Source organism: Cebus imitator, unplaced genomic scaffold, assembly GCF_001604975.1.
Source record: "Cebus imitator isolate Cc_AM_T3 unplaced genomic scaffold, Cebus_imitator-1.0 Scaffold88, whole genome shotgun sequence".
Lineage (NCBI taxonomy): Eukaryota > Metazoa > Chordata > Mammalia > Primates > Cebidae > Cebus > Cebus imitator.
Window position 1 is genome coordinate 143,400 of NW_016107403.1, and position 21,047 is coordinate 164,446.

Below are 21,047 nucleotides of genomic sequence, written 5' to 3' on the forward strand. Positions count from 1 at the left end.
AAAAAAAAAAAAAAAAACTAAAGCCTTTAACTGTTTACTTGGGTCCTTTGTTATCTGGCTCTCTGCTAAGTTTTCAAATGTAACATTATTATTCTTTACCCATAGGCTTCCTTTCAGCTCATTCTACCTATTCACTGTCCTTCAAGTATGCCATGCTCATTGCTACCTTTCTATGCCTTTCCTCCTCACTGACCCTGATCAATAGCCTAATCCTACCTTTTCTTAAATTTGTAGCCCAAGCATCAACCACTTCATGAGCTTTCCATGACCTTTCCAGGCCACAGTAGACTCTCATTCTATGAATTCTAAAACATTTAGGGCTTATACCATTTGTTCAGCATTAAATATATAGGGCTTTATATGAATATTTGTATTTTCCTTGTATGGATATTTTGCATATGTGCATATGGTACTTTAAAAATCAATTTGCATTCTCCAAAGCTTCTATGCCTGTTAGTTATAAAATAAATGTCAGTTAAACAGATGAATAATATTAAATGTCTGCAGATACTTAATTTGGGTCGCAAAGGGACCTGTGCAACTTCAAAGACAAGTAACATTCAGGACTTTTTTAGTATTAATGATATTTTAATAAATTATAAACATTTAAAAATGATAATCTACATACAGCATAGTAATTCTCAACTTACTTGAGACCAAACTATAAGGTGACAGGGACTCCACCTTCCTCATCTCTTTCATATCTACCACCTGAAGTGTGAACACCCCAATACTTAAGCAAAACAATATTCTCAAGTATTCTACACATGTTACTGAAATTGAACAAAAAGAAATGCAATTTGACAAAGAAAAAGGTCCCTACCATTTTGAACAAAGAATAATAATAATAAGCCTAGAACTTTATCAAATATGTATGATTAAAATATACGTTTTTAAAATAATAGAATAGTCTTGCTTAAAACATTGCCTAGGAAGATGAAAATCAATTCTATTTACTATCAAAAGCATTTAAAAGGCCAGGTGTGGTGGCTGACTTCTGTAATCCCAGCACTTTGGGAGGCTGAGGCGGGCAGATTACCTGAGATCAGGATTTGAGACCTGCCTGCCAACATGGCGAAACTCCGTCTCTACTAAAATACAAAAAAATAGCTGGGTGTGGTGGTAAACACCTGTAATCCCAGTTACTTGGGAGGCTGAGGCAGGATAATCAGTTGAACCCAGGAGGGGAAGGTTGCAGTGAGCTGAGATTGTGCCATTGCACTCCAACCTGGAGGACAAAAGCGAAACTCCATCTCAAAAAAAAAAAAAGCTTTTAAAATATAGGCATATGCCGGGCGCGGTGGCTCACACCTGTAATCCCAGCACTTTGGGAGGCCGAGGCGGGTGGATCATGAGGTCAAGAGATCGAGACCATCCTGGTCAACATGGTGAAACCCCGTCTCTACTAAAAAAATACAAAAAATTAGCTGGGTATGGTGGCGCATGCTTGTAATCCCAGCTACTCAGGAGGCTGAGGCAGGAGAATTGCCTGAACCCAGGAGGCGGAGGTTGCAGTGAGCCGAGAATTGCGCCATTGGACTCCAGCCTGGGTAACAAGAGCGAAACTCCGTCTAAAAAAAAAATAATAATAAAATATAGGCATATTTTAATCCCGTTATCACTGTACTAGAAAAAGGTGATTTTTAAATAATTATACATATAACAATGCTCATTACAGCACTGTTTATGATAGTCAAAACCAGGTACTATCATAATATCTTCTGATAGAAAGTGTATTACATGAGTTAAGGTATGTGTATACATTAGCAGGAAATTTCAATTTCCTGCTAATGTATACACATACCTTAACTCATGTAATTAGCCATATGTCATATTAAATTTCAAAGTCATTCCACTGTAATCATGGATTATTTGTATGATTTAAAGAATCAACTACATTTAACACTGAGACAAGGAAAAAAATTATGTTATTATTGGGAGGTAGCAGTTAGTAAGTATTTAAGGAAAAGAATTAACTTTTTTTCATTTTTATTCTAATATTGATTGACATAGATATTAATGTATACTTTCTATATATAAATTATTAAATAACTATAAAATATACCTAGTTTGCTGAATATCCATGAAGTTCTATGGTCAGGTTAATATATAAATGACATTATATATGTATTTAATTAGAATTATATTTCTTTTTATAGAATATAATGCAGGTAGATGCACTGTATCCCATTTAGTGATCAAGGAATTAAAGGTTTAAATAATTTAACTGCAAAAGCAATGGCAACAAAAGCCAAAATAGACAAATGGGATCTAATTACACTAAAAGCTTCTGCACAGCAAAAGAAATGGTCATTAGAGTGAACTGGCAACCAACAGAATGGGAAAAAATTTTTGCAAGCTACACATTTGACAAAGGATTAATATCTAGAATCTACAAAGAACTAAAACAAATTTACATGAAGAAAACAAACAACCCCAACAAAAAGTGGGCAAAAAATATGAATAAGCACTTTTCAAAAGAAGACATTTATGCAGTCAATGAACATATGAAAAAATGCTCATCATCACTGGTCATTAGAGAAATGCAAATTAAAACCACATTAAGATACCATCTCACACCAATTAGAATGGCAATCATTAAAAAATCTGGAGACAATACATGCTGGAGAGGATGTGGAGAAATAGGAATGCTTTTACAATGTTGGTGGGAGTGTAAATTAGTTCAACCATTGTGGAAGGCAGTGTGGCAATTCCTCAAGGATCTAGAAATAGAAATACCATTTGACCCAGCAATCCCATTACTGGGTGTATACCCAAAGGATTATAAATCATTCTATTATAAAGACACATACACATGTATGTTCATTGCAGCACAGTTTACAATAGCAAAGACCTGGATCCAACCCAAATGCCCATCAGTGATAGACTGGATTAAGAAACTGTGGCACATATACACTATGGAATACTATGCAGCCATAAAAAAGGACGAGTTCATGTCCTTTGCAGGGACATGGATGAACCTGGAAACCATCATTCTCAGCAAACTGGCACAAGAACAGAAAACCAAATACTGCATGTTCTCACTCATAAGTGGATGTTGAACAAAAAAACACATGGACACAGGGAGGGGAACATCCCACACCAGGGTCCGTTGAGGGTGGCTAGGGGAAGGATAGCAGGGGGTGGGAAGACTGGGGAGTGATAACATTAAGAGAAATACCTAATGTAGGTGACAGGGGAAAAAGACAGCAAGCCACCATGGCATGTGTATATCTTTGTAACAATCCTACAAGATCTCCACGTGTACCCCAAAACTTAAAGTATTATATATATATATATATATATATATATATTAAAACAAAGAAAAAAATTTAATTGTGTATAACCCAGATAAAATACATTATCAAGTTATTGTGGCAACATTGACCTTACCCAAAAAGATGACATCAATAAATTTATTTAGAAGTAGGAATCATCCATTGATAAAGAAAGTAAAAAAAACATTCTTTTTTGATGTGACATTTTATAAGTTGTACACACAAGTAAAATTGTTAATTACTATCATGATTATGGTAATTGTAGTAGTAGTATTTTGTATTTACTGCAATGTAACTAAATAACACCTTTCAAAGTTTTAGAAAAAATAGAAATATTCTCATTTAAAAATTAATGTTATGATTTTAAAATTAATATTATTTATGATGTTTCCTGCCTTTGGCTATCATAAACAGTGCTGTAATGAACATTCTTATATGTGATATTATTTAAAAATCACCTATTTCCTTATTTTCTAGTAAAATAATCACTACATTAAAATATACATATAGGTCAGGCCCAGTGGTGCACGCCTGTAATCCCAGCACTTTGGGATGCCAAGACAGGCAGATCACAAGGTCAGGAGTTCAAGACCAGCCTGGCCAATATAGTGAAACCCCATCTCTACTAAAAATACAAAAAATTAGCTGTGCATGGGGGTGCTTGCCTGTAGTCACAGCTACTCAGGACACACAGTTATATATATTTATTTTTAGTTTGATTTTAAGTTCCAGGATACATGTACATGATCTGAAGGTATGTTACATAGGTAAACATGTGCTATATGTGTTATGGTGGTATGCTACACCCTTTAACCCGTCTCTAGGTATTAAGCCCTGCATGCATTTATTTATCCTGATACTCTCCTTCCCACTACGCTCCCCTACACAGGCCCCAGTGTGTGTTGTTCCAGTCCCTGTGTCCATGTATTCTCATTGTTTAGCTCTCACTTATAAGTGAGAACATGTGGTGTTTGGTTTCCCATCCTGCATTAGTTTGCTGAGGATATGGCTTCCAGTTCCCTCCATGTCCTGCAAAGGACGTGCTTTTGTTCCTTTTTATGACTGCATAGTATTTTATGTTTTATATATAGAGAATTTTCTTTATATGTGTGTGTGTATATATATATGTATATTTCTTTATCCAGTCTATCACTGATGGACATTTGGGTTGATTCCATGTCTTACTGTGAATAGTGCTGCAATGAACATATGTGTGCATGTATCTTTATATCAGAATAATTTATATTCCTTTGGTAATATACCTAGTAATGGAATTGCTGGGTCAAATAGTATTTCTGGTTCTAGGTCTTTAGGAATTGCCACACTCTTCTACAATGGTTGAACTCATTTACAATCTCACCAACAGTGTAAAAGCATTCCTGTTTCTCCACAGCCTCCCAGCATCTGTTGTTTCTTGACTTTTTAATAATTGCCATTCTTGCTGGCATGAGATGGTATCTCTTTGTAGTTTTGATTTGCATTTCTGTAATGATCAGTGATGCTGAGCTTTTTTTCATGTTTATTGGGTACATAAGTGTCTTCTTTAGAGAAGTGTGTGTTCATGTCCTTTGCCCACTTTTTAATGAAGTTTTTTTAATTGTAAAAAATATACCTATATTTTAAAAGCTTTTGATTGATAGTAAATAGAATTGATTTTCATCTTCCTAGGCCATGTTCTAAACAAGACTATTTGATATGTTCAAAAATGTATCTTTTATCTAAAACATTATTTATGACAATTTATTATGTGTGAACAATGTTGACAATAAATAGTATGGTGTTAATATATCATTTATTATGATTAATATGTATTTAGAATTATAATGAATATTATTTATAATAAAAATACTGTTAATGATGAAAAATATTTATATTATTTATGATGAACATATCTATGTTACTTTCAGTCAGGTAACATAGACAACTATTGCCTTTATATAATTATTTTCAGTACAACAGTTTTATAAATCAGAAAAATTGCACAAATTGTTATTGCTTTGTTTATTAATTAGCAAATAAAAATATAGCTAAGGCTTAAATTTCTTTTTTAACAAAATAATTTATTATTATTGGTAGTCAAAATCTTGAGTACGATCAGTTGTAATTTGAGCAAATTGATGCAAAAATTGTTTTCAAGTACTTACCACATCATGTTAGATACTCTGTGTGTTTAACCGTCTGGAGAACAAAGGAAAAATGTTCTTTTTTAAGAACACTTTTTTACAGTGTTGTTTCTGAATTGACTACATCAAAATCATACCAGTGTTTGTTTAAAAAAATCATAGCTTCTTGAGTAACCTCCGAAGAATGGAAAAATAATCTGTACTATAGGGCTCAGATATCTGAATTTTTGACAAGCTTCCCAGATGACCCACAGTCCACAATCAAGTTTGAGAATTAGTGTTCCAGAAGGTTTTCTTACAGGATACCTAATCAGGATCTCAGAGGCCCATTGTAAAATGTAAATAAATAAATGTGAATTTAAAAAATTTAGGAGAGTCTTGAGAAAATGTCTGGTTAAAAATAAAAGAGCTTACCAGACGAGGCTTCCAAGGATCTAATAACTCCTTATGGCTTCCAGCCTTTCTTTTTGTACCAGAAAAAGGTAGAAGCAGAAAAGAGTTTGTAGATCCCACATCAATACATTTGTAAGGTTATCCAAGCACACTCTTTTACTGAAAGCCTTCATTGACTCATGTAGCAAACTTAGCAACTACTATGCTCTGCCCTAAAGATATAACAGAATATTATCAGTTTTAACCTGCAGGGCTGCCAACATTCCAGACTTTTTAGATCTCAAGGAATGGGAAAGAGCAAATGGATAACTTTAGATTACATTAAAAAGCAATTCTTATTTTAACCTAAGAATTGTATTTCACTATCTTGGCTGTGAATTATAAAGCAAACTTGTTAAAAGTAGCAGAAATTACTTCTACTGCTAAGTTACTTTTTCAATTATTTTTATTTTTTAGAATTATTTTATTAATACTAATGCTATAGTTTAATATAGAATTATATATTTAAAAATATCTATTTTTGCAAGAACCAAACAGCAGCAGGAAAGGGAGTAAAAGATTGGAGCTTACAGTAAGAAGACAAATACAGGTATACAGTTGACTAGGAAGGCTTAAGGGAACCCAAGCCAGTACTCTCTCCATCTTTTATTTTTGTTCCTCTCTGGTCAATTACTTCTCTCCTTTTGCAGACTGGCTGTTTTTCCTTGTCCAGTTTTACATAATGACAGATATAGTCAATAAGAGATTCTGAAAGTAACTGGTAGCTGTTTTTTTTTCCTCTGAATCATACTATATTTAGTCATAAGTGATAGCCACACAAGGGCTAAATAACTGTTCAGGTGTTGGTGGTTTGGGAGAGGGACTCAGATTTGCCACTCTTGGATCTAGTACCCATTCTTGGATATGTAATTGGGAGGGGATGGGCAGGGATGGAGTGAAGGATGGAGATGGAAAGTGGGGATCAAACTGTATAAACATAATTGCAGGACGTCCTGGGGTTTAGGAGAAAGGGGCAATGAAAAAAGGAATGATTCGAAGCCCCTATAACAGAGTTGATGTTTTTATCAGGAAGTCTGATTACCAGAAAGCATAAAAAAAAATCTAAAGTTGCTTCACCTGTTAAGCGTGAGCAAGAGGGGCTTTTTACTCATGTATAGATTTTGTCTAAATTATACAAACAGATCCTTAAAAGATAGCACAGCATAACATTATTAATTGGAAACTTTTGTTTTGTCTGCTATGAGCCAGGTGCTTTATATACGTTATTTTATTTGTTTCCTGCAACTGAACGATTATCCCCATTTTTCCAATTAAAACATTTATGTTAAGGTGCTAAGTAAGCAACGAGAGATGAATCTAGGCATCTAAACCAGGACTGACAGAGGTAAAAAGCCATGCTTACTCCAGTACAAGATTTAGATTTTCTGAGTTCAACACTGTATTCCAAACCAAGCTAACATTTTAATAATGAAAATTATTAGTCACCATGCGTATAAAAGAAATCATCAGAAAATAGGATACAAAATGTGATGGAATCATTGTTTTCTCCACTTCCCAAAACCCTCAATGTTTTAGAGAAAAGCTTCCAAAAATAAGGTCCATATGACCATCTTCTCCTCTGCTCATTTACCTGGATCACTGATGTAGGGGAATGTTGCTTATGTTGTGGAAGAAGAGATAAGGGGAATATTCTCCAGCTTCTTTAAGAGATAAAGCTGGTATTTTGGGAAGTAGATTTGTACGTTAAGGCTGCTTTGCAACTTTCAATGGCCTAAAAGAATGTAGTGTCCTGAAGTACTATCTCCACTTCACTAACTTAGGTACTAGGAAAATTTGTCTTCATTTGTATCCATACTCTGAGAGTGGGATGTGTTGGGTACCAATTTTCCAGGCTGCTATTTTCGGAACATATGGGCAAAGCTGAAATATATGAACATATGTATGTATGTTTGTGTACATATACGAGCATGTATATTTGTATAAGCAACCACATTTTTATTCTCCCCCTCATCCTCCCGCCCTCTTCTACATTTGGAAGATATTTGAAATACGGAACATGTGTTTTGTGGGCAGGGAGTTGTATTATTTTATAATGATCCACAATTGTGTGTGTGTATGTGTATGTTTCCCTTAACAAATCTGCAAGCAATTAATGTATTCTGTAGCTAAAAATTATTCCATAGGAATTATTCCCATTTTCTTTGTGTGAATGCATTACATATTATTCCATGAGGGCAGAGATCATATGTTATTAACTTGTTAAGAATATTTGAGTTTAAATTATTGCATATGCACCAGTCAACTAAGAATTTGCCAGAATTTTAAAATATACAAATGTTAATAATTATGATAATTGGTGGCATTACTTTAAGACATTCAATGTAAAAGCCCAGACTGTCGAAATGGGTTTGTGCATGTGTGAATAAGCACGTGTTTGTGAGGTGTCATCTATGAATATATAAGTGAAGACAGTCTGTGATGTGAGTTATTCCACAGGCAGGTGTTTTCTGTTTGACAAATATTGGTGGAACTAATAATTTTCTTAACCTTTTAAATAGTTATATTTATAATACATAATATTTGACAGTGCATCCGAATATCAATAAGTATAAAATTACACAATTTACTCTTCTCTAGTAATGTGTGCATTTTTCAAAATGATCCGTAGTTTACTATGCTTTTCTTTTCCCATTTCATTTCTCTGTCCTTTGCATTTAAAATGCATAAATTAAAATGGCTAAAAATATGGTTTATTTTTGTAATTTTAAGTTTGGATGGTTCATTTAAAGTCTCTATATCTCAAAAACAGGTCATATTTTACCATTAACCATTTTAGAAAACAGAAATCTATTACAAAAAAAAATTACATTAGAATAAAATTTTACTCCATAACTATTGATTAGAAGCTGTTGATATTATGTGTTTATTTAAACATTTTATGGCATTCTAGGTATCTTATACTATGTAAACATTTTACTCTCTGAACTAGGGCTCTTACTGCTTGAAAATACTGAGGGAATAGTTTTTTGACTTGATCTCTGACTTAGTAATGTTTCAATCAGAATATAGCCATTTTCCAAATATAAACGACGACATAAAATGCAGTGTGTATATGTATGCTTCAAAGAATAATAGCCATTTGTTTCTTGTGAATGTTGGAAAACCAAGGTGAAAAAATCATAATAAACCAACAGTGTAGTCCTTCCCTCAGCACATCTCTATGCATGCTGAAGGTGTTTAGGTGAAGTTATTTCACTCAGAGACCCCTCTCCTTTTCAATAAGTCAACATATTCTTGATCAGGATTTACCCAATCTCAGGTATTATTTTTTTCCTTTGAAAACATTAACCTGCACCTTTTAAAAACAGCAATCAGAACAAGATTAGTATGTTTTTAATGCAGAAATAGCACACATGTCAGCCTGTTACCCAATTTCTATGCTTCCTATTACAGTTCTCTTATTACAGGCTCACAAGCACTGTTTTCCTAAAAGTACCTTTCAAGTACCCTGCCTTTCACTGAAATGTGGCTGCTACTGTGTACTTATTTTAAAAATGGCTTGACAGAATTGCTAATGTTCTCATTCCTTCAGGATATTTCCTAATACTTGTAGCCTTTTCATGTTTCTAATTAGGCCAGTAATGGTCCCTGAAGTTAAACCAATTAAAATTATTTACTGTGACACACAGTGTGGAGATAATTATCTGATATCTGAATCCAACTTCTGCTTACTTCGCAACATTACTTAATAGAAAACAGAGAAACTGATGCCCATGCTTTCATTTTACTTGTCTACCAAATGTGTTTGCCCTATAGCAAACTGTTTAAATAAAGCATTAAAACCTTTGTGGTGCTAATCAAAATGTTTAAAATCCACTCACACTCCGTTTATAGTTCTGAAAAGCATATAAAAACTCCTACACATTACCTTTTACATTACAGTTGCTGACCACCATAGTATTATAGCCACATTATGTACAGATAATGCAGCTTCTGCATTTTCCAGCAGCCTTACTTTTTTCTATTCTTCCACTCGCTTTATCTAATTATTTTTCTTTTTAGCATTTCTCTTTCTCTTTGCTTTGCTTTTTTTCTTTGTCTTGTTTCTCCATTCCTTGTTTCAGATTGTGTGATTCACTATAAGCGGCACAAAACGAATGCACTTTGCAATGTATGTTTCATATGAACAAGAGGTAATTCTGTATAGTCTAAAAAGTTGTTATAGCATCAAACAAGTGAGATTTATAATCATTTTATTCTTTGCATAGGGTTAGGGGTTTTGGAAGACTGAAGGTTTACCAAGAGGATTTTAATCGACAGCAGAAGTCTTAGCAAAAGTTCAGTTCATATTTAATGTAAAACAAAATCCCACTAGAAAAAAAAGAAACACAGAGAGCAAGTAAATCATGTCATAAAGCAATGCTTTTCATTAACAGTTGGCTGTCATCATGTAGAGAATCTGGATAAACGTAAAGACTGAGCCTGTAAGTTAGGCTTGCATATGCTATAGTTAAATGCCAAAGTGCAGTCTCATAAAGAATTATAGCTTAGACACTTTGAGAACATTTAGCCCATAATCCCAATGCAAATTATTCTAAGAGAAAATTGAGTTTCATGCCAAAATGCTACCTTGAGACTGACAATGTACAGCTGGACATTTAGCCTCATCTTAGGATGGATTCCTTTACTGTTTCCTGCTTTTTGTTCTAATATTCATGAACATCAGTACAGATACAGTATAGACAATTTTCCAAGTTACCAGGTGCTTAACTGGAGGCCCCTGGAAGTTTATAATAACTTTAATTTGGAAAAACAAACTGCAGCAGGGAGAATTTAGGCCTGCCCTTCAATTCAGAACTATAGCCCAAGAGCTTGGTTTTCTGGAATTTCCAGTCCAGGCTTTGGATCTTGTTTGGGAATTCCTGCTTATGAGGGATAATCTGAGATGCCCAGTAATTTTCCCCTGCAGGTAGTAAGAGAAATGCTTGCCTGTGTACTTATATGCTTGAGAAGGCATGAGGTCAGCAGAGTGCCAGGGAAAGTACTAGAGACGTTTTAGAGAGACCTCGAGACCACTCAAACGTGGGATGCAATTCTTCGTACAAGCTCTCCTTCCTTTAGCACTGCTTTTAATCTTAGCAGAACTAATGTGTTTTTGGTGGTTTATGATTAAAAACTCCATGCTTCTTCTCCACCTATAACCATGTATTTTGCACATACTTTCGTTAACACAACAAGCTTTTTGCATTCTAATTATTTGTCTATGTTGGAGATATGATTTGGATTTGTGTCTGCACCCAAATCTTAGGTGGAATTGGAGGAGGAGCCTAGTGGAAGTGACTGAATCATGGGGGCCAATTTCCCCCTTGCTGTTGTTGTTACCGTGAGTGAGTTCTCGTAAGATCTGAGGATTCAAAAGTGTGTAGCACTTAAACCTTGGCTGGCTCTTTCTGCCACTCCATCATGGTAAGATGTGCTTGGTTCCCTTCACCTTCTGCTGTGATTGTAACTTTCCTGTGGCCTCTCAGTCATGCTTCCCATTAAGCCTGCAGAACTCTGAGTCAATTAAACCACCTTTTTTCTTCATAAATTACCCAGTCTCAGGTAGTTCTTTTTTTTTGAGACAGTTTCACTCTTGTTGCCCAGGCTGGAGTGCAATGGTGCTATCTTGGCTTACCGCAACCTCCGCTTGCCAGATTCAAGTGATTCTCCTGCCTCAGCCTCCCCAGTAACTGAGATTACAGGCATGGACCACCATGCCTGGCTAATTTTGTATTTTTGGTAGCGACAAGATTTCTCCATGTTGGTGAGGCTGGTTTCAAACTCCCAAACTCAGGTGATCTGCCTGCCTTGGCCTCCCAAAATGTTGTGATTACAGGGATGAGCCACTGTGCCCAGCCTCAGGTAGCTCTTTATAGCAGTGTGAGAACAAACTAATACAGTTGGTAAATAAATCTTAACATCAACTACAATCAAAAGAATTTCTTCAAAATTAATTATTTTTGGAATAGATGGATTATTCATTTTAAACCCTTAAAAGATCAGAAAAAGAGGGATACTTCAACTATTTTTACTAATCTAAACATTTTATCATTTAAATTCTTATTTAGGCACAATATTTTATGTTAATTTATATGATACCATATGTATTGTATCAATATTATCTTTCTCAACTCAGGATTGTGGTCGAAGTACCCACGCCTTGTAAAGCATTTAACACAGAGAATTTTACAGAATAAATATTCAGTTATTAAATTTTATATATAATTCAAGAGCTATGGATTTTGTGCCATGAATACAAGTGCTTAGGGATAAATGGGATGCAGGAATAAATAAAAATGTCTGTGTCCCTCTCCTCAAGATTAAAGTCTGAGAGAAAGAGAAGAGACAACGAGCACATTAATAAATAAGATTATTTCAGGCACAAATAAAAGCAAGGAAAAAGATAAAACAGGATAGTGAAGTAGTTACCAATGATAGGAGCTGATATTTCACTAGCTATGGTGGTTGGTGCCAAAAGGTAAGAGAAAGTTATGTGCCAAAGTCTGGAGAACACAATGAACTTGGATTTTCTGGGCAGTATGGCTAAAGGGGAAATAGAAAGAGGCAAGAGAAGGATTTTAATTTAGAGATATAGGCAATATCCAGATCATAAAGTATTTATGGATTATGCTAGGATGTTGAAATCTTATATTGATGTTAGGCTGCATTTGGAAGCCTCTAGAGGATTTTCAGCATGGAAGTGAAAGAATCTGAATTTACTTTTAGAGAAAATGTGAAGCTCATATTGGTTAAGTAATACATAGGCCTTTCAATGTTGATCAAAATGATTAAAATTACTGAGTGAAAGGTTTTAATGTTTGGAAAAGAAAATAACTATAATGAATTATTTAATAATGAATAAAACAACAATATCTGTGTACAAATAACTGTATTGGTTTGCTAGGGCTGCCATAATACGCTACGTGTCTTAAAAAACAGAAAATTATCATACAATTCTGAAGGCCAGAAGTCTGAAATCAAGGTGTTTGCAGGACTGGTTCTGTTAGGGACTGAAAGATTGTATCCACCAAAAGGCATATGTTGGGGCCCTAACCCCTCATGTGATGGTTTGAAGGTGGGCCTTTGCAGGGTAATTAGGTTTTGATGAGATGGTGAGAGTGAAATCCCCAGGGTAGAATTGATGTCCTTACGAGAAGGGGCAGAGACCAGACAGCGCTTGCTCTCTCTCCACCATGGTAGGACACAGGGAAAAGGTGGCTGTCTGTAAGACAGGAAGAGGGCACTTGCCAAAACCTAATCATACTGGAACCCTGATCTTGAACTTCTCCAAAACTGTGAGGGTTGCATTTCTATATGGTATTTTGTTACAGCAGTCAGAGCAGACTAAAACCGATTCCTTCTGGGAACTATAAGAGAAGAATCTGTTCTAGGCCTCTCTCCTTGGCTTGTAGATGGCCATCTTTATTGTCACATGGACTTCTCCTTGTAAACATGCCCAGGTCCACATTTCCCCTTTTTTATAGGACAGCAGTCCTACTGGATTTGGGGCTCACCCCACTTCAGTGCAACCTCATCTTAACTAATTACATTTGCAACAACTTTGTTTCCAAATAAGGTCCTATTCTGTGGTACTGGAGATTAATACTCCATCCTATGAATTTGGTGAGGGTGGGGAGGATGCAATTCAATCCATAACAATAACTGTTTTATTAAACAAGCTAAAATTATTAAAGTATAAGCAGTAAAAAAAAAAAAAAAAGAATTCTACATTAACAACCCTTTAAAGTTACTCTGCAGAATACTTCTTCCTCACTGCATAGATGAAATCTTGATCAGATTCTCCAATCTGGCATTTTTTTTTTTTTTTGCTAGTTCATGTGATTTCTCATCTCAATAATAACATTATTTTAAAAATTAAAACTTCTACCTGGTGGCATAATTGCATAATTTCTTATATGTGTAATGTAAAATTTCTTCTTACTTTATTATATGTTTAAGTGAGGAAGCATACATGGTTTTAGTCTGATTACGCCCTCCTAGGAGAAGGAAGGTATAGTCAGACATTCTGTCTTTCCTAGCTCTAGCTCCTACTCTCCCCATTCAGTTGCCTGATTTCTGATCCCTTCAGTGTTTTGCCAAGGTGGGGAGAGTGACTTAGGGGAAAGGGTCTTATTAGAGACCACAATTGTGCACCAGGCTAGGGAGACATTGAAAGCTGGCTTTGACATTTTGGTCTACTTTTGTAGGTTAAAAAAAAGTCATTTAAACTTCCCACTGCAACACCATGGTAAAGGGAAATGGGGGTGACTTACTCTCTTAGGACACTGACACTAAGCTCCTATGTGGTTTCTATCCAGACCATTTTTGTTGAGGCCATTTCCCGTTCACATGGCTGTCTTGAGCAGAATCCTATTTCAGATCACTCCAGGCTTTTGTGTTAGTTCATTCTTGTGTTGTTATAAAGGAATACCCGAGAGTTGGTAATTTATAACGAAAAGAGGTTTTATACTGGCTTATGGTTTTACAGACTGTACGTGAAGCATAGTGCTGGCATCTGTTCCTGGTAAGGGCCTCAGGAAGCTTGCACTCATGGCAGAAGGCAGAGGGGGAGCCAGGGCATCACATAGCAAGAGCAGGAGCAAGAGAGATGGGGGAGGAGCCAGGCTTTAAAAAAAAAAAAACTGATTGTTATGTGAAGAAAACAAGCAAGAAATGCCTTATTACCACTGGGAGGAAACCAAGCCCTTCATGGGGTATCTGCCCACCTCCATAACCCAAATGCCTCCCACTAGCTCCCACTTCCAGCTTTGGGGATTACATTTCAACGTGAGATTTGGAGAAGAGAAACATCCAACCCAGAGCAGCTTTCTCTTGTATTCCATATTCAAGTCTCTAGAACCACATGCATTTTCTCTGCCATGTGACACTAGGACAGTTTGCTTCCAATGAATTTTACCATATCTCAACTAAGAGCCCTACTGCCTTTTTTATTTTGATTTCCTAAATGGTTGTCAGAGACTAGACTACCATATCCCTAATTCTAGAGATCACACCACCAGTTCTCTGAGTAACCCCCTTCAAGCCTTCTTGTGATCTTTAATTTGGAAGACTGAAGCCTCTCCAAACTTCTCACAAGGAGGGCTTGGATAACTATTTAGAAGAGAGGAGGATGGAAAACTTCTGTAACATTCTCAGATTTTGTTTTGGAAAATGTTTCTCTTCCTGTTGCTGTTTGATTTCAACATTTTACTATCTGCTTACAGGTGTTGAATGAAGGGTCCCCTCCTCACATTTAGGGAATCTCCTTTATTAGTCTGGCAGGTATCTTTGGAATAAAAAGGAGATGACACCAATTCTTTTGTTGTTAAACTTCAAGGACTCACTTAAAATAAAGGAATCCCATTTTGCCATTCAGTTACTCATGTGACAGTGAAGTTCAGGTTATAGGAGAAAAGGAATCAGCTAGAGTCACACACAAAGTACTTTTGGTTCATGTAAGTCCTTCTGCCTGCATTTGAAGAAGTCACCAGTAAGATGATTTTCTGATGTATGTCTATCTGCAATTAATAGATACATCAGATTTGTTTTGATTTCCTCTGGAGATACATTTATCTCAAATATTCTGATAATACTCTTAAAATCAGGGGATCTTCTCTAGCACACAGGTGATATATGGCTCCAGATCTTCATCCATGAGCTTTGGGAGACTTAAGGTGATGCAAAATGTCTCTCAACATATTTTTGGTGCTCTGCTCACATGCCCTTTCCTGACTGGCTCTTCACAGGCTGCTGGAAAGCTGGAGCTTATCACTTTCACCTGTGCTCCCTGGAGATCTGCCCTTGACTGACCATAGCTAGCTCGCTGGAGGTGACTGGGAAACTAAACCTTCAGCCCAGCGAGAGCCAATAAATACAGGCCAGGGGCCAAATCCTGGCCTTTCTACTTCAAAACGCATAAGCTTGCTGTGTCGTTATGCTTCTGAGCTCCTCTTGCTGTTGAAGCCGGTGTTAGACTTTACCGAAGACCATAACTTCATTTCCTTCCCCTTTCCTTTCCTAGTTCCTTCTTCTTACTGAGAGATTTTTTTTCCTGACAACACATTCCTCCTGAAATGAGGAGATTTTAACCTACTTATTCTGTTTAGATAGTAGGCAACAGAATAAATTTTCTAGTTCTCTTTGGATACAAATGTGGTAATGCCTAATTTTCTATGAGTGTGTCTATTTCACCAAATTTAATGACATAAATATTTTTATTATTTTCTTCTATGCTATTAATCTCTATTGAAGCTGCAATTATGTTTCCTGTTTCACTCTGAATATTATTTGTACTTATGTTTATTCCTTTAATTACAGTGGTTTTGTGTTTTATTATCTTTTTCTAAGAAGTGGTTTTGGCTTTATTAACTTTATTTAATATTAGATTGCTATTTTATTAATATCTTTTCTTTATTATTTCTTTTCCTTTAATTATTTTGCATTTATTTTTACTTTTTCTAACTTCTTACTTGTTTTATTTTCACATTCATTTGTATTAACGTAAATACTTAAGCAAATATGTTTTTCTTTCTGAACTGTTTTTTCTGCTACCAACAAGTGTTAGGTATAATTTTCTTCTTTTTCACTTCTGTGTATTTTCTAGTTTTCATTATAATTTTTGTTGATACATAGGTTGGTTTTTTGTTTTATTTCTAACATATTTTGAGGTCACTGACTTATTATGTAATATTTTAGTGGTCAGAGAATTCAGTGCATACTATATCAATTTTCTCAATTTTCTTTAGAACTGCTATTAGCCTAGTATATGATCAATTCCTATAAATCTTTCCTATATCTTGGGGGTGGAAGTGTATTCTCTAGTTGTTGCTCTTGCAAGAAGTTATTATATTTGGGTTCACTGATCTGTATGGTGTTGTTTCTTTTAGATCTGTTTGAGTGTTTGCCTTTTCAACCTATCATTGAGAGAGATACGTTAATATCTCCCTTTATCATGTTGGATTTAGCAGTTTTTCCCAACAGTTGTATTGATTTTTGCTTTATATAGTTTGAATCTGAATTTTAGTTTAACCCTGGTTTAAGAATTATTGTGCCATCCTGGTTAATTAAAAGTTTTGACAGTGCATACTTACTGTCCTTACCATCAACAACGCTTATTTTTTTCTTAGTCTAGTTTGGCCAGACATTGATATACCAAAATCCCACAAATCACCACTAAACATACAGCTATCTTCACTCTCCTTTAGCTGCTATTTGCTTGATATGTCTTTTTCCAACCATTTTGCTTCTCATCTTCTATAGCCTTATATTTTACATTTGTTTTTTTTTTTTTTTTCAATCAACATACTTACTTTACTCATTTTGGCAAACAATTTTTTATGACCTCCCTCAGAAAATAAAATATTGAAATTGGAATACAGATAAGCTGAGAAAAGGGAGTGGTTCTCAGTCCTGCAACATCTGAATAGGTTAACACACCTAGAATGCACTCCACTCTTTCCTTTGCTCTTTTCTTTTGCACTTACTGTTTGTATTTACTATTCTTTCTTGCCAGAAGTGCTTTTTGATTGTTGCTTTCTTTGCCCTCAGATATGAGCTTAAATGTCACTTTTTTAGTCATCTTCTTTCACTATGTTATAGAAAATAGGTTTTCACCTGTGTTCTCTATCTTAATACCTTGTTTTTTACCACCACCAATTACCTTCTGTACTAATTTTATCTATTCATTCATGTAGTGTTTAGAGTGAACACACTCTAAGTTCCAAAAAGCAGGTATTTTTTATCTTTCTTGTTGTCCATTGCAGTCACAGTACCTAGTAGAGATCTTGGCACACAGTAGGCACTCAATAAATATTGGCTAAAAATGAAAAAATCCACATTTAAAGGAAAGACGACTATTTTAAAAATAAGTCAATATCTTGGGAAATACTGAAAATGAGAATCATAAGCACAACTGGCAATGCTCCCCAACCCCAGAATTTTCCAAAATGCAAGGTCACTCTAGCCAACAGAGACAGAGAATATAGACCCCAGGGGCAAATTTATTCTCCCTCTGCCACTTCCTTGCTTTGTGATCCTGAGCAAGTTAATTAACTCATCTGTGCTAGGTTCTTCACTATAAAATAGAGATTATAATAGGACTTCTTACAAGGATTTTTGTAAAGATAAAATGAACTAATTCATATAAAGTACTTGAACAGTTGTCAGCACATAGGAAACATTCCATAAGTCTTAACTACTATTATTAAACTCATCTCTGTTTGAGAGATGGATACATTATCATGCTCTCCTAACACGATGATGTTAAAACTTCAATCAATCTAATTCCCCATTGTTTTGATTCCATATTCACAAAGGAATTTCCCAGTGATTGTTTTGCTTCACTTTTTATCTGCGTATAGGGAAAGACTTGTCTGGTCCTTTGCTTCAGATATACAACTGTTAGTTTCATTGTACATTTACAAAGTAATATTATAATGAACTGACTCATAAATTTGTCCATAAGAGGAAATTTTCTGGGCAGACATCTAAACATAGAATATTCCAGTACCCTGTGTCAGTTATTTTTTTTAACTAATTAATATGAAACTTAATTCATAGCCACATGAACTTGAAACATAGGTAAATCCTAAGACATTAATCTGCTTTGGAAATGCTGAGAAAAGTAGGTTGAACTACAGACTGGTGACTTTCTGGACAATGAAAGTAACTGTCTTAGGAGAGAGTGGACAGCCTTATCCTAGGCAGATAGGATGTGATCTACTTACACTGCCATATACAGAGCTTTTTGCTCATTTTCAATTTTAAAATTTATGCTATTACCTTTGTTTTATAGGTGGTAATCAGAAAAGTTAAATAACTTGCTTAAGTTCTCAAAAGCATACGTGGCAGAGCCTGTAATTCACAATCCACTCACCTACAGCAAAACTCCTCATTATATATAGTTCCAATAATATTAAATAGAACATTGATCAGAAAAAAACAATCTCCCTTTAATAATAAGAAAGTAGTTTAAAGTATTTGTTTAATAGTGATAGCTTTATTTTAAAAATCTTTGTGAAATTAAAAGAACATTTACAAGTATCTAAGTAGACTGGACAATACAAGTAGACGGAAATGCCAGGATAGAATTCTATAGTAAAGAGTAATGCATATTAGTACATAGAAAAGGAAAGAATTACAAATAGATTTTTCAAAGTGTTGGGCAATCTGGAAAATTGTAATAATAATGCCAAATAATGCTCAAGGACAATGATATTAAAAACTAAATATGTACTTGAAAGTGACTGGAAAGAAAAGCCAACATTATTAAGAAGACTTATATAAAAAGGCTAACACTAAAAATAAATTTTTCTGTGTGTGGTGGCTCACACCTGTAATCCCAGCACTTTGGGAGGCCAAGGTGGACAGATTGCTTTAAGCTCAGGATTTCGAGACCAGCCTGGGCAAAATGGCGAAATCTCGTCTGTGCACACACACACACACACACACACACACACGCACACACACACACACAATTAGCCAGGTGTGGTGGCACATGCCTGTGGTCCCAGCCACTGGGGAGGTTGAGACTGGAGAATCACTTGAGCCCTGGAGGCAGAGGTTGCAGTGAGCCATGATCATGCCATTGCACCACAGCCCGGGTGACAAAGCAAGACCCTGTCTCCAAAAAACAGATGAATTAAATTAAATTAAAATAAATTTGAAGACATTTTTATAATATCATAAAGACTTCTTCTTTTTCAGTTCTACTACTGTTCTGCGTCATTCCCTTCCTTCGCAGCACTTTTGCTGGTTTCCCTTTTTCTCTTCTAGTCATAGATCTTTTAGCAAATGTTAGATGGGCAGTCAAAATAGTCTACAAATATCAGCCCCATTAGAAGAAAATCTACTCTGGTCATTCCTTTATTTCTCAATACTTGTGTCCTTACCTTACACTATGTGCCTTCACAGTTAAGATATTCATCACGTTTCCTTCTGAGCTTGTCTTTCAGCTCTGCATAGCAATTTTTTTAATGTAGCTTATTTTTATATTATGGTATCTTCTTATAGTTTAAATAGATACTTAAATATAAGTTTCCACAATAGGATTACTGCATTTCATGTAGAGTTTTCAGTTTGTTCAAGATTAGATTCTTGGCCCTAATATGGTTAAAGAAATTGAGTTATATACAAATGTGAAGGAAAAAAAAATCTACTAATATTTGCTTAAGTAATTGTCAAGGAAGGCAAAATGAAAACCATAGCAGAAGAAAGAGCATTTTCAAAAATGCAGGCTGGTACTTAAGATCTAAGACTTTGGGAAAATGTTTTAACAGTTTCTGAGTAGCAAAATGTTGTAAATAATGTTGAATTCATACATATAATCACCTAGACATACAAGCATTTTTGCTTTATAAACAAACATTTTTGAGTAGAGCGAACATTTCTTACTACTTACCACTTTTTGTCTTAATCAGGTTGTAACTCTTTTCTATAAAGACACATTTTCCCATAAGAATTATTCTCTTTTATGAAGTTTTTAGTGAATGTGCTTTTAAGAGGGTCCTACTCTACTGAGAAAAATAGGAAAATGTGAAATTTACATGGCACAGATTTAGAAGAAGTAATAAATATGGTCTCTAAGATATAGCCTAAGAAACAAAAAGCTCTATTTTCTATCATTATACCAATTAAATGGCAAAGAAAATCACTAAAATATAGTAATTTTAGATCATATTTCAAAAAGTGTATACATTGTATTAAACCTACTCAGAGTCTATAAAAGTTTTTAAAATATGCATTCCGTAATACTACTAAATGGAATGCATTGGACTGATAAAAGTTATAAATTTCTGTAGATAGTCTGTCAATGTAAGCAAATGGCAAGTGATTCTAGTCCTAATGTCAGCCTGCTAATCACCACAGCTAATCAGACCTGGCATTCTCATGGTTCATTGGCCAGCAATAGAGTAAATGGCCAGTCCTTGGCATTAAGGAGTTAAATACTCCTTAGTCCACACTTTGAAAAGTTTTGCTCCATGCCCTTTTAGACAATGACTAGCTGTTAAGCTCAAAACTAATTAACATTTCAAAAACTAGTGTTAATCAGTATTAGGAAGACTCTAGGGAAACACTTCCCTGCAGAGACCCTTTTCTTCCTTTGCTTTAAAGCAATAACTTGTAAATTATTACTTTAATTTTAAGTTGTGTTTAGCATAGAGTAAACAAACCTGAAAAATGTAAACTAAAAGAATCGGGTTGGGTTCCTTAT